The sequence below is a fragment of the Cupressus sempervirens genome, chromosome 8 (genome assembly GCF_028749045.1).
Source record: "Cupressus sempervirens isolate cs-2001-9-10 chromosome 8, ASM2874904v1, whole genome shotgun sequence".
Lineage (NCBI taxonomy): Eukaryota > Viridiplantae > Streptophyta > Pinopsida > Cupressales > Cupressaceae > Cupressus > Cupressus sempervirens.
In genome coordinates this window covers 721005143-721021508 of record NC_143125.1, presented here as the reverse complement: position 1 = coordinate 721021508, position 16366 = coordinate 721005143, and the positions used below count along the sequence as shown (strand labels likewise).

General features: G+C 34.1%; 1 pseudogene; it reads left to right on the top strand.

Moving 5' to 3' along the window:
* The first annotated feature begins 13558 nt into the window (after positions 1-13558).
* Positions 13559-15068, top strand: LOC149544471 (uncharacterized; annotated as a pseudogene).
* Positions 15069-16366: the final 1298 nt, after the last annotated feature.

Here is a 16366-nt window from a genome sequence, read left to right as displayed (position 1 = left end):
TTCTGGTTCCTTGCCTGCAACAACACTCTTATATTATTCCAACAACTCCTTGACCTCTCTAGGTCCTACTTGATGTGCCATGCTCTTGGCTTGGGGTATAACTTTAACTTCTTTTTTAGTTTTGACTATGATGGAAAAACATGGTGTTTTCTCCTCTTTAATGGTCTAAAAAAATTCTTTACCTCCTACCATCATGATGCTAGTCACTCTATGGCTTCCATCATCAAGGAGTGGCCTCATAGTGTAGGTTTCTCCATCCTTGGTTATACTGTAAATGTTTTGTTTCCCATCATGCCTAGCATTTACATCATACTGCCAAGGCCTCCCTAAAAGTAAATGGCAAGAATCCATTTTAGTCACATCACATCAATTTTTATCTTTATACTCCCCAATCTGAAATTCTACCCATACTTGTTCACTAATCAAGGCATGTTGCTCCTTGTTCAGCCAAGACACTCCATGGGGGTAAGGATGAAGTATTATTTGCAATCCTAACTTTTATACCATCTCCTTAGAAGCCAAATAATTGGTTGAACTAGAATCAACAATAACTTTACAAACTTTACTGCTTACCTTGCATGTGGTTCTAAACAATGACCTTTTTTGTGGTGGCTCCTTATCAGTGCGTGCCTTCAAGAGAAACCTTCTTTATTATAAGTTATATTATGGTAGATTAACTACTTCCATAAAAAAACATATAATTTATTAATAGGTCTTGTTTTTTGAATCATAATGGGAGAGATGAGTGTCGAGAGAGAAAGGGGTAGTATTTCATTTCTTTGTGATGATGGCAATGGAGAGGGAGAAAACAACGACGACGATGACGATGGGGATGTTATTGGTATGGACTTTGATCAGTCTTTAAGTGGGAGATTGTTGTGATGTAGAGCCTAATTAGACTTAGAGGTTATTTTCTCTCGCTTTATTTGGTGTGGTTTCCCCTAGATTATTACTATAGGGGTTTGAGTATAGCACCCCCAAGATGGGGTCAAGGGGCTTATTGACTCTTACAAAAGGTGTTGGCTATTATTTTCTATTGTACAACTTATTCTAGCCCTAATTTTGTAAGTAGAAAAAGCTTGTATGAAATGGATTAGGGTTCGGGAATTCACAATGTATGATGAGAATATAGCTCCTTTCAATGGTATTGAGTTGTAAGGGATTACAAATTGTAATCAGGCTGTAATAACTAGATAATAAGAATATTGGAGTTACTATTTGGTAGTCGTAACCTAGATATTGGGTGAACCACGTTAAATCTTTGTGTCTCATGTTCTCTTTTGTGTGATTTAAATTTTTTTGATATTGATTATATTTGCATATAATTGATATTTCTATCTTAGTAATTCTAACAAGTTGTATTAGAATGAGGTGTCATAATTGCTTTTAGCTATCCTTTGCAAAAAGATCTCGCGGTTGAGTGGGAGTCTCATGATTGAGTGGGAGCATTGGAAGATAAGGGTAATCTGAAGGTTGAGAATTTTAATGGGAAAAACTTTTAGTTATGGAAAATGCAAATGGAGGACTATCTTTATCACAATGATTTATGGCGATCATTAGAAGGGAAAATCCAAGAAAATGACCACTATGATAGATGAGGACTGAGATATTTTGGACAAGAAGGCATTTGGAAGTATTCATTTATGCCTGGGACAATCATTGGCATTTAATATTATGAAAGCTAAGACAATGAAAGATTTGATGCAAACCCTAGCAAGGTTGTATGAAAGCCCTTCGCTTCAAACAAGGTATTTCTCATGAAGCATTTATTTAATATGAAGATGGTAGGTGGGTCTGTTGCTGATTATTTAAGTAAGTGTAAGATGATTACCAATCAATTATCTTCTATAAATGCCAATTTTGATGATGAAGTTAGGGTTTTTTGATTTTGAGTTCTTTTCTTGAAATTTGGAATGGCTTGGTAGTGGTTGTGAGTAATTCTATTTCTAGATTTAATACCCTAAAATTTGATGATGTAATTCGTGTTATTTTGAGCGAGCAAAATTGTAGAAAAAGCTAAGGTGGATCTACATTAGGAAGTGCTTTGAACACACAAAGTAGAGGAAAAACACACAAGAGAGGAAGTAATTTTGGAAATAATGGGAAATCAAGAGGAAAATCAAAAGGGAAGAGGTCTCAATCTAGAGGATTGCGAGATTACTAGTACTAAAGGAAACTAGGGCACAAGAAGAAAGATTGTTGGACTCAAAAGGGAAATGAAGGAGACAAATGAGAAGAGAACAAGGATGCAAGTTGGTAAGAAATAAATCTGAAGAGAATGCTTTTCTTCTTTCTTTATAAAGTGTTGATTATTCATGAGTTCTAGGTTTAGAGGCTTCAATTCATGCAACTCCCCATAGAGTTTATTTTTTTAATTATGTCCCAGGGAATTTTGGGCTTGTTTATTTAGGAGATAATGAAGCCTATCAAATTGTTGTAAAGTGAAATATTAATATTAAGTTGTAGAATGAGAATTATTGGCCACTACAAGAGGTAACATGTATGTTGCAAGGAATAGGAGTTTAATTTCAGCAAGGCAACTGAGTGACAAGTGTTGCACACTTACTTTTAATAATAAAAATTAGAAGGTTTCAAAAGGTTTCTTAGTAGTAGAAAAATGTTTGAAACTAGGAACCCTATATCTTTGTATAGGTCATACCATTCTTTCCACTTTAATTGTTTTAGAGAAAAATGAATGTTTAGGAATAATTATTGTAGTTGAATAGGGAGGTTATTTTATTAATTATGTCTAGGAGGAATTTGGGCTTGTTTATTTAGGAGATAATGAACCTTGTCAAATTGTTGTAAAGAGAAATTAATATTAAGTTGTAGAATGAGAATTTTTGGCCACTACAAGAGGTAAGATGTATGTTATAACATTTCTTAGGTTGATTATATTGATATTATCTCAAGAAGTTTGAAAAGATGGGAAGATTAGAAAATTAATCTTATCTCAGGTTGATTATATTGAGAATCCCAGTAAAAGCACAAACCTATGTCACCCTTTTGTAAAGGAAAAGGCTAACAAAAGTAGACATGTTCACCTTCAATGACATAAAATTGGTATTATTATTTTGAATTTGAAAATTAAGTAAACTAATAAACTGTGTAGAAATGAAATTAAGTAAACTAATGAACTGTGTAGAAATGGATGCAGTTTAGGATTATAATTTTTAATAATTATTTGGAATAAGAATCGATATATTTTCCTAATTTTTTATAGATAATTTTTTAGCTACTAAAAAATGCTGAAATTTAGGGGTTTAGTTCCCACCACAAAACTATATGGAAATAAACTTATTTCCCTTTGATCTTAGACTATGTTATAGATAACATATATAGCTAGAACAATCAAAAATAAAAATAATCTTTAGACCTATATTTTCTCTTTTATAATAATTCAAACTTCAAGTCACCTAAAATCGATAATTTTCATCTGCCACCACATTTTTCAAACAAATCTATTCTAACTAGGAGAAAAATTATACATTCTAGAAGAGGACTCTCTCCTCTAGAATGTCATATATTTTAAATTTTTTTAATATGATTTAATATTTTTTTCTTTATCAAAATTGACATCTTTCTGAGTGTTCAAATACATGCTTTTAGAAATTTTTTAATTACAATATACTAAATCTAATTAAAACACTATAAAATCTATATGAGAATAGTCTTGACTTTGAGCTCTATAAAATGGTGTTTATATGTTATTAAAAATATATCATAAAAAATAGTGAGAGTTATTGAAATGCCACTTTTCTGAAATAATTTTATTTTTTTAGTAATTGGGTTCAAACTAGTATAAAACATACATTTAATAGACATTTCCAATTAGAAAAGTGTGAGCCTATATATAACTTAGCTAGAATGAATTTATCTAGATCCTATGTTTGAAAAAAATTTATTTTTAGATATAAGTACTCAAATTTAGTCATTTTGATTTAAGTCAGTTTGAAAGGTAACACGACTTTGTACTTTTACCCATCTGTTGTAACATTTCTTTTTGGATGATGCAAAAGTTGTCAGCAGACCTTTACCTTGTCATTTAAAATTGACTAAGTAGATGTTTCCAAATAAACTAGAAGAGAAGACTACGATGTCCAATGTACCTTATGTTTCATCTATTAGGAGCTTAACGTATGCCATGGTATGTTCTCAGCTAGATATTGTACATTTCGTGGGAGTTGTTAGCAAGTATATGAGTCATCCTAGAATTGAGCATTGGAATGTAGTTAAATGGATTCTCGGGTATTTGAGAAGAACATCTAGTAAGTGTTTACATTTTGGTGGCTACTAGTGATTTATATGGCTATGTTGACTCAAGTTTGGAAAGGGTTAGTGATACTAGGTATAGCACTATAGGTTATATATTTATTGCTGGTGGGACAACAATGAGTTGGATGACTTAAGTGCAAAAGGTCAATGCATTATCCACTACATAGGAAGAGTATGTTTCAGCTATAAAGGCAACCAAGGAGATGATATGGCTTCAATTCTTCATCGAAGAATTAAGACATCTAAAAAGAGATAATTATTTTTTTACATATAGTCAAAGTACCATTCATCCAGGGAAGAAGTACCATTCATCTAGCGAAGAATTTTGGTCTACATTAAAAGAAAAAACACATATAGTTGTGGTTCTGTTTCATTCGGTTAGTTTTTTTATGATGGAGGTTAAACATGGAGAAGATATATACATATGATAATCTATAATATATGTTTACCAAGGTAGTGACCAGGGAGAAGCTAAGATCCTCTTTAGCTTTGGTTGATCTTCTAGACTGAACATATAAAAGAACAACAATTTCTAGGTTGGTTTGATATTCAAATGGGAGCTACAGGTTTAACAGTGCTATGATCAGTCTCCAAGAGGGAGGTTATTGGTGTGGAGTCTAATAAGTCTCCAAGTGAGAGATTGTTGTGATGTGGAGCCTAATCCAACTTCAAGGTTATTTTATCTCTTTATTTGGTGCAGTTTCCCCCTAGATTATTACTATGGAGGTTTGGGGGCAATGCCCCAAGATGGGGTCAAGGAGCTTATTGACTATTGTAAAATGTGTCAATTATCATTTTTCTATTGAGCGACTTATTCTATCCCTAAGTTTGTAAGCAGCAAAAGCTTGCATAAAATGACAAAGAGTTAAGGATTTCATAATGTATGATAAGATTTTAGCTTCTTGCAATAGTATTGAGTTGTAAGGGATTATATATTGTAATCAAGAGGTAAGTAGTGATAACACAAATATTGGACTTGTTGTTTGGTGAACATAGCCCAAGGACTAGATGAATCATGTTAAATATTTGTGCCTTATGTTTTCTTCTTTGTGACTAAATACTTTCTGATATTGGTTATATTTGCATGTAATTTTTTTTTTCTCATTAATCCAATTATAGATAGTATTCCCATCACATATTACTATTAAATATTTTTTCATAAAGGTTATCATTAATGTCAAAAGTGATTGTTAGATTTTTTCATTGATGTCAAGGTATCCAAAAGAATGCAAGGAATAAAAAAGATTCCAATGAATATTATCTTCAATTGTGTGAATATTTTTCAATAACACACACTCCATGATCCATCATAAGGATGATATAAAACTAAAATAGAAAAATATAAAATTTAAATGTGTAAACTTGTGTGTGTGTGTGTGTGTGTGTGAGAGAGAGAGAGAGAGAGAGAGAGAGAGAGAGAGAGAGAGAGAGAGAGAGAGAGAGAGAGAGAGAGAGAGAGAGAGCCATAAGTGATGAAGGAGTTAAAAATGGAAAAGAAACAAACTAAAAGATTATTTTACAAAAGACATACCAAAAATCAAAGTGAAAGATTAATGGAAGAAATTCTCTCACACATAACTGTTAGAAGCCTACAGTTGCAACAATTGTTGTTTTGTCATTGATGTAAAATCTATTGATAAGAAATATTGCTACCTAATCTAAATGTTATATCTATTTGATTGATGAAGATGATTTGAGAAATTAAACTTAACAAAAGTACCTAGAGGAAAGGTTGAGTTATGAAAAGGAAGCTACAATGGAGATTTGATTAGATAGACTTTGATGTGACAAAGTGATTGTTTATATCAAGAAGGCTAAGCTAAGATGAGCAATAGAGTAAAAGACTAAGGAATGCCGAGTGATGCTAGTGTCAAAACAGCCATAATAAGTGCCAAGAAAATCTAATGATGACTGAGCATTAGTATGGACCAAGCAAGATAGTTGATGCCGAGCTAGAAGTTCTATAGCGACCAAGTAATTCAGTGATGACCAAGTGTCAGAACTCAAAGGTTGCCGATTAAAAATGTTGAGAATGAATTTGAGGAAATCGTGAGATCCTAGTTGACTCAGTTGATTTCTTAGGAGATGTAAACTACATTGAAGATAAGACTAATGAGTTGGATCATTAAATTCAAGGTGAGGATTAGGTGAAGACCTAATAGATAGATTCTAGAGAAGTTTCTAGAGGAAGATCAAGAAGATGGATAGATACAATGAATCATGTTGAACCTAATCATAAACCCTAAGATCTACGATGATTGTGGAAAATGGTAACTCAAGTATTGCTTATTTAAAGAGGTAAAGAGACAAAATTGTGAGGATAGAGAGATTAAGAGGCACACAGAGAAAGGTGGATTAGAGTCACATAAGGGTGAACACAAGTGTGTGAGTGAATACAAATCTAAAGAAGATTGCTTACACATATGCTATTGACATTGATAAGTAAATTTGAGTAGATGGCTTAAGTGTTGTTGAAAGGAGATGATTGATTTCTTGAAGGGTTGCCAAGCAAATCAAGAATAAATATGACAATGGAGAGCTTATTAGTGAATCAACACATGAAACAAAATAGAGATTTGAACCTGTAAAGTGAGTTGTAATCATATACATCAAAAACTACTATTTTCTTTCTAATTATTGTAAATAGTTTGTAGTGAAATCTATTTAAGAGAAGTTGACCTAATAGTCATTTGTAAGACTTAACAGTCCATGTAATTCCTGTTAGAAGTTGTAATCTTTCCTTGGTGTATTTATAAACCAAGGTTAGAACTCCTTTCTTTATTGTTATAATATATTAGGATATAAGCCAAGGTATCCTAATATATTTCTTTTTTGTCCTTTTTCCACTACATCTTATTTTGTCATCTAGTGGAATATGTGAGGACAAATATATATTGTAATTTCTAATTTTAGATTATTCCTCCTTAAGAGGAATCTCACACTTGGCCTCACACACTTATGAATGGTGGCATTCATAGACATGGGAGTTACATTCTAACTTCTCTCTCTCATCTCTATTGAAGAGATGACCCTCTTCTCTCATTTAACAATGAGGTTTCTTCCTCTTCTCAATTATTGTATGAGCACTTGCTCTCTCTCTCTCTCCCTCTCTTCCTTCTTAGGCTTTTCATGCCTCATTCTAAATGCACAAGGGGTTTTCTTTGCTTTCCCCTTTCCAAATATCTTGTCTCATGGTGTTGGAGCTTGAAGCTTTCTCTCTCCTATTTTATGGTAATATCTTTTCATGCATTTACTCACTTAGATTCTTTCCTGGTATTGCTTATTTACAAATTTCTTTTTCCATTTCTAACAATTCCTTTAATAAGGTGACATTCTAAATGGAATGATCAAAGTCCCTTGACAAGGCCACTCCTAACAAGGTGATTAAATCCCAAGTCACATTTAATAGTGTGTATTGTAAACCTTTAACAAGTCTAGCTCTTAACAGAGCTCACTTTGAAAGAGTGAAAAAGTGAGCTAGATATTGTACATTCAGTGGGAGTTTTTAGCAAGTATATGAGTCATCCTAAAATTGAGCATTGGAATGTAGTTAAATGCATTCTCAGGTATTTGAGAAGAACATCTAGTAAGCGTTTACATTTTGGGGGCTACTAGTGATTTATATGGCTATGTTGACTCAAGTTTGGCAAGGGTTAGTGATACTAGGTATAGTACTATAGGTTATGTATTTATTGTTGGTGGGACAACAATGAGTTGGATTTCTTAAGTGAAAAAGGTCAATGCATTATCCACTACATAGGAAGAGTAGTTTCAGCTATAAAGGCAACCAAGGAGATGATATGGCTTCAATTCTTCATGGAAGAATTAAGACATCTAAAAAGAGATAATTATTTTTTTACATATAGTCAAAGTACCATTCATCCAGCAAAGAATTTTGGTCTACATTAAAAGAAAAAAACACATATAGTTGCGGTTCTGTTTCATTCGGTTAGTTGTTTTATGATGGACGGTTAAACATGGAGAAGATACATACATATGATAATCCATAATATATGTTTACCAAGGCAGTGACAAGGGAGAAGCTAAGATCCTCTTTAGCTTTGGTTGATCTTCTAGACTGAACATATAGAAGAACAACAGTTTCTAGGTTGGTTTGATATTCAAATGGGAGCTACAGGTTTAGCAGTGCTATGATCAGTCTCCAAGAGGGAGGTTATTGGTGTGGAGTCTAATAAATCTCCAAGTGAGAGATTGTTGTGATGTGGAGCCTAATCCAACTTCAAGGTTATTTTATCTCTTTATTTGGTGCAGTTTCCCCCTAGATTATTACTATGGAGGTTTGGGGGCAATGCCCCAAGATGGGGTCAAGGAGCTTATTGACTATTGTAAAATGTGTCAATTATCATTTTTCTATTGAGCGACTTATTCTATCCCTAAGTTTGTAAGCAACAAAAGCTTGCATAAAATGACACAAGGTTAAGGATTTCATAATGTATGATAAGATTTTAGCTTCTTGCAGTAGTATTGAGTTGTAAGGGATTATATATTGTAACCAAGAGGTAAGTAGTGATAATACAAATATTGGACTTATTGTTTGGTGAACATAGCCCAAGGACTAGATGAATCACGTTAAATATTTGTGCCTTATGTTTTCTTCTTTGTGACTTAATATTTTCTGATATTGGTTATATTTGCATGTAAATTTTTTTTTTCTCATTAATCCAATTATAGATAGTATTCCCATCACATATTACTATTAAATATTTTTGCATAAAGGTTATCATTAATGTCAAAAGTGATTGTTAGATTTTTTCATTGATGTCAAGGTATCCAAAAGAATGCAAGGAATAAAAAAGATTCCAATGAATATTATCTTCAATTGTGTGAATATTTTGCAATAACACACAATCCATGATCCATCATAAGGATGATATAAAACTAAAATAGAAAAATATAAAATTTAAATGTGTAAACTTGTGTGTGTGTGTGTGTGTGTGTGAGAGAGAGAGAGAGAGAGAGAGAGAGAGAGAGAGAGAGAGAGAGAGAGAGAGAGAGTGGATAAGGATATAAAGAGCCATAAGTGATGAAGGAGTTAAAAATGGAAAAGAAACAAACTAAAAGATTATTTTACAAAAGACATACCAAAAATCAAAGCGAAAGATTAACGAAAGAAATTGTCTCACACATAACTGTTAGAAGCCTACAATTGCAACAATTGTTGTTTTGTCATTGATGTAAAATCTATTGATAAGAAATATTGCTACCTAATCTAAATGTTATATCTATTTGATTGATGAAGAGGATTTGAGAAATTAAACTTAACAAAAGTACCTAGAGGAAAGGTTGAGTTATAAAAAGGAAGCTATAATGGAGATTTGATTAGATAGACTTTGATGTGACAAAGTGATTGTTTATATCAAGAAGGCTAAGCTAAGATGAGAAATAGAGCAAAAGACTAAGGAATGCCGAGTGATGCTAGTGTCAACACAACCATAATAAGTGCCAAGAAAATCTAATGATGATCGAGCATTAGTATGGACCAAGCAAGATAGTTGATGCCGAGCTAGAAGTTTTATAGCGACCAAGTAATTTAGTGATGACCAAGTGTTAGAATTCAAAGGTTACCAATTAAAAATGTTGAGAATGAATTTGAGGAAATCGTGAGATCCTAGTTGACTCAGTTGATTTCTTGGGAGATGTAAACTACGTTGAAGATAAGACTAATGAGTTGGATCATAAATTCAAGGCGAGGATTAGGTGAAGACCTAATAGATAGATTCTAGAGAAGTTTCTAGAGGAAGATCAAGAAGATGGATAGATACAATGAATCATGTTGAACCTAATCGTAAACCCTAAGATCTACGATGATTGTGGAAAATGGTAAAGCAAGTATTGCTTATTTAAAGAGGTAAAGAGACAAACTTGTGAGGATAGAGAGATTAAGAGGCACATAGAGAAAGGTGGATTAGAGTCACATAAGGGTGAACAAAAGTGTGTGAGTGAATACAAAGCTAAAGAAGATTGCTTACACATATGCTATTGACATTGATAATTAAATTTGAGTAGATGGCTTAAGTGTTGTTGAAAGGAGATGATTGATTTCTTGAAGGGTTGCCAAACAAATCAAGAATAAATATGACAATGGAGAGCTTATTAGTGAATCAACACATGAAACATAATAGAGATTTGAACCTGCAAAGTGAGTTGTAATCATATACATCAAAAAATACTATTTTCTTTCTAATTATTGTAAATAGTTTGTAGTGAAATCTATTTAAGAGAAGTTGACCTAATAGTCATTTGTAAGACTTAATAGTCTGTGTAATTCCTTTAATAAGGTGACATTCTAAATGGAATGATCAAAGTCCCTTGACAAGGCCACTCCTAACAAGGTGATTAAATCTCAAGTCACATTTAATAGTGTGTATTGTAAACCTTTAACAAGTCTAGCTCTTAACAGAGCTCACTTTGAAAGAGTGAAAAAGTGGTCACATGTTACTAGTGGTTTTTCCCAAATTTGGTTTCCATGTAAAAATCCTACTGTCAAACCTATGTTGAATGCTTTATATGATTTACATTTGATAATATTTTCATTCAGCAAAGCATGTTATGTTTGAGACACTAATTTAATTAGTATAGTAGAGATTGAGCAACAACAGGATAAACAAAATAATGAATGTTTTATGTATAATTGCTCAAATGGGTACTTATGGACCTTGAGTAAGTGATTCACCCCCCCTCTCAGTTATTCTAAATATTTCCAACAATATGTATCATCACTATAATTTAATGATTAAATTTTGTAGCAAGATTGTAATTTTATGTGTGTATAGGCACATGTATTTACATATATTCATACATATGTATATTCATTCATTCATACATACATAGATACACTTGTTGTTAGTTTGTGGTGATTGAATAGGGAAGTATTGTACATACTTCATAATTCTGTGGGGTTTTGGGCACTATTTTATTGGGATTTTGGGCTTATATGTAATAATTAATTATAACCCTAAAGTAGAGAAAATACGTGTATAGAAGTGCTTAGGGTTATGCATCTTTCATTATGTGTGATACAAAATTGCTTCTTGCGGTGGTATTGAGCTATAAGGGATTATGGATTGTAATCAGGTTGCAATCACTGGATCGTAATAATATTGGACTTGCTGTTTGGTGGATGTAGCCTAGGGTTTGGGTGAAGCATGTTAAATATTGGTGTCTTGTGTTCTCTTTTGTGCGATCTATTATTTTTTGATATTGTTTATATTTGCATGTAATTGTTATTTCTATCTGAGCTTAATCCTAACATGTTTTTGGGTGCACATATCCACAATGGAGAGAGTGTGAGAACCAATCGACTAATTTGGATCTTCCTATTCTAGTCTCCAACCCATGGTTATTGAAGGACTACTCATCCTCCCTCTACGCCGATGTTGCATTTATGACATGAATGCTCCACTAAGACTAACTTGAATTGAAGGGAGTTTGATATGTGTGTAATATGTATACATATGTAAATGTGAAAAAGTAATAAACAAAGCTAGAGCTAGGGTTTTTAGAGGAGATACTATTGTCAGTACCTCTGAAAGAGGTGAATATAATGATGGTGATGATGATTGTGCATGTCATATGAGAGACATTTGTTACAATTGAAACCATACAATAAAGAAAGTCAAAGAATTGAATAAGATAAGGACATTCAAATAAATAGACATTCTCTCTATTAATATATTTTATATGTTAATCATATTAAGTCACTTAACATAGATATTTTTTAATAATTACTAGTTATAGGTATTTTTGTACAACTATTAACATAATAATGATATAATAAAAAGATAACATTTTTTTTTTATAAAAAAAAGTTTTAGTTGAAAAACATGAATGCAATATAACTAATTCAATATAATTAAACAGTCCTTTCAAAATCTAATGCACAAATCTACCCTACTCCTGTCCTATCCTTTAATGTGACAAATTATGCATGTACAATAATAGCACAAATTATTACAGGTTGGATCCACCAACGAATAAGTCAAACAATACAGAGAACTGCCCCATCAATTAATAAATTGCTCTGACCATCACCACACTGTTATCTCAGACATTAATCACATCACACGGCTACTTCACATGACTGAGTTATGTTTCTATAGTTTTGCTTTGCGCGCTATGTGATATGCCATTATGCCACAGTTCTGATCTTCTCCTGATTGGCCTCATGGGTTTAATATTGGATATCTTGGGCCCCATTTGGTTGCTAGAAGATGAGGGCCAAAATCGGGTTATCAAGGGTAAAACCAGGTTTTGCAGAAAAACATGGGCGTTTGGTTGGTTAAAATTATAACCTAGTTTTCAATTTCATCTTCCAATTTTGGTCAAAAATTGGAAGATGTTTCTTCAAATAAAAAGGTGGAATTTGAAATTAAAACCAAGTTTTGAATTTTATGACAGTTTTTTTAATAATATTGTGGGGTCCACAGTATATTCATCTTCCGTGTCAACCAAACGGACCATTGGCTTTCCAAAGCACAAAACTAGGTTATCAAAAACTTGGTTATAAGATAACTTGGTTATGCCACAAATTCATCTTCCCCAACCAAACGAGACCTTGTAGAAATAGGCTTGATATTAGAAAAGATCATCATCCTCTATGATATCTATCCCTCTGTGTTCATTAAATTCTATCCATGGATCACCTAGGCTACTCATTTTTACTTGTTGTGCATAGTGATTCGGTTCAAAACAAATAACTGTTGGGCACTTTAAGATACATACAGAAACATAGGCGTAAGAAAAAACCAAATATGATTCTGTCTAATGACTTTCTGCTCTCAACTTGGCTAAATATCATTGTACAAATTTACTCGATAGATTACAGTGTCTTGTGTCCCACCATTCTTGGACTTGTGGTAAGAATCACAGAATTCCTCATGTAAATTAATGGATAACTATGAACTAAGCTTAAGAACAAAGGAAACTGAGTCCTCAAAGTTTTGTTCAAATAATTGAAAGACGTAGACGCTTGATGGAACTGTTTGAGAGAAGAACCTACAAAGTATATCCTCTTACCTTGGAGAACTAAGTTTAATTCTTGATAATTAAAGAGTGGATAAATAAATTCGTTTACGAACAACTTGTACTGATAATCAATGGCTTACTTTACACCAGCTGGTTTTACATATTATGAATAAAAATTCAATCTATCTAATATCGCATCATGAATTAAATCCAGTGTGCTAGGATCTTTCGCTGCCCTTTCTTTTCCTATTTATAGGATCCAGTTTCAACGTATGGTAGTGACTAAAGATCTCAGGCAATGGCGTCCGTAAAATGGGCTCTGTTTATCATGGTCTGTGCAACGTTTGCAGCACAAACTAGGGCATGGTTTGCCAGGTGTCCAAATTCTAATTACAAAAACTGCTATAGACAGTCTAAACAGTGTCCGTCGAGCTGTCCCGAGAGTTGCTACGTCAGTTGCAAGCGCTGCAAGGCGAGATGCTACGAGGACAACTCTGGTAAGTCGCAAAATCGATAATACTAATGTTTATAACAGGATAAGGCAGATTATTTTCTTGAAATGCTGTTTCTTCTTTTTGAAATTTGTGGCAAACAAGGTTTAACCCCTCTCTGTATTCTATAATATTATATCGATCTAATTTGACCCCTATCTATACTCTGCAGCTGCAACATCTAATTTGATCGTAGCATGTGAGAAGCCTGGTGCGGTGTGCCACGACCCACGGTTCATAGGCGGGGATGGGAGTGTCTTCTATTTCCATGGAAAAATGGACCGCGACTACTGCCTTGTCTCAGACCCGGATCTGCACATCAACGCCCACTTCATGGGCAAGAGCCCAACCCAGGAGCAAGATCTTGGTGGGGTATTTAGTAATTTTTCAGTTTGCTTGCTCCATTTAATTTCGAGTTAAATTTATTGATGTATGTTTTACATTCTAGAACCTTATTCGTAAATAGTTAAATACGTTTGGGGTTGATTAGTATTCTCGTGTTTCATTTCCTGTGAACATAATCTGTTGAATCAATACAACAGTACTTGATTTGAACTACAATTTTATATTTCTTTAAAACACTTATAATTTTGTTGAATATTCAATACACTAATTTATCTCTAGTACAATTTTATATTTCTTTCAGAGCTGGAGCACGACTTGACATGGGTGAAGTCCATCGGGGTGCACTACGGATCCCATGAGATCTTCGTGGGGGCCAAGAATCGGTCGCTGGGAAAATGGGGTGGAGCAACTGAGTCTCATTGTGGATGGTCGAAGTGTGCTCCTCCCTCCTTGCAAAGGCGCAGGTTGGGATCAGGACCGGCTGAGTCCGGTCAAGATCACGCGTGTCCTCAATGTCAATGCTGTCAAACTGCGAGTGGCTGACATGTTCAGTCTGACGGCCTGGGTTGTTCCCGTTACAGCGGAGGAGTCAAGGGTTCATGGCTTCGACATCACTGAAGAGGACTACTTTGCGCACTTGCAGCTGAGTTTTAACTTCTCGAAGCTCAGCCCTCATGTGACCGACGTTCTGGGGCAGACGTACTCAGCTTGGTTTGAGAGCCCTGTAGAGGTGGGCAGCGTTTTAGAAGGGGACAAGTTTGTTACATCTCGTCTCTTTGCCACAGACTGTAAGGTTGCCAGGTTTGGCAAACAAAAGTAATCTCAGATTGGCTCAAGTCAGAAAAGTTTCTTCATTGATTTTCATCTGTACTAGTATTAGTATATTTTATGTAATGCTGAGGCATATTGTGTAGATATGAGCTCGGAAACTAAGTCAAAAATATTAAATTTAGAGTAGTTTGTTCATCTTCAGCAGTTGAGGTGAATAAGATAAGGTTGATTGTGTGAAGAATAATAAATTTCAATCACCTACAACCTAAAAATTGCTTGCACAACTCTAAAATCAATTTTACCACCCTAAAAGTTGCTCTAAAAATTCAAATTGGAAAACTTCAAACTTACAGCTCTAATGGCTACATACTACAATCCGTGGAGCAATCACTGCTTCAATAGGTCGAATCAAACAACAAACTACGAACTTACAGGATGACACAAAGAAGCACATGCAACTGCAGTCACGAAATAAACTTCCTCTGTCCCTGCAACAAACTGGATCTACTGATCACTTTCTCTGCAACTTCTCTCTGATCTTTTGAACTTCTTCTGCTTCTTCCTCTAACTGTCTGGTCGAATGAATCTGATCATTCCTTTTTGTCTTCTACCAAAAAAATGTTTTCCCCCTCGTTTGCAAATTTAGAAACTCACCTACCAAGCAATAATTTGATCATTCTGCAAGTTGTCATGGAGGTAGGTGGGCATTTGGCTTCAGGGAGAAATGACCAACTACAATTAGTATTCCAACACTCCCCCTTTATCCCGAGCCAAACAAACAAGGATCACTACTGATCCAAATCAACTACACAAAGACACTCTCTTAGGTGTACACAAGTTCCAATGCCTAATGGCTTTGTGAAAATGTCTACTAGCTGCTGCTTAGACTTGCAGAATTCCATCTTAATATCCCCATTCTCCACTAACTCTTTGATGAAGTGATATCTAATCTCTATATGTTTGCTTCTCCCATGGAAGACTGGATTCTTAGACAATGCAATAGATGAGATGTTGTCACAATAAATTGTGGTTCCATCCTCTTGCCTTTCATTCAAATCTGTCAAGATCCTTCTTAACCAAATTGCTTGACATGCTGCTATGTATTCAGCCTTTTCTGTAGATTGAGCAACAATAGGTTGCTTCTTGGATGCCTATGAAATTGCACCCGATCCCATATGAAACATGTATTTGGAAGTGCTCTTCCTATCATCTATACTTTCAGCCCAATCACTATCAGTGTAACCAACCAACTTGAATTCATCATTTGCAGTATACAAAATCCCAAATCCCTTGGTACCTTTCACATACCTTAGGATCCTCTTTCTCGCTTGCCAATGGGAATCTTTTGGTGTTTCCATAAATCTAGAAATCAAGCTTATTGCATGCATTAGATCTGGTCGAGTTGCAGTCAAATACATTAGACTTCCAACCATACTCTTGTATAGTGTTGGATTCACTCTTTTGCAGGAGTCTTCCTTGCTCAACTTCAGACCTATTGC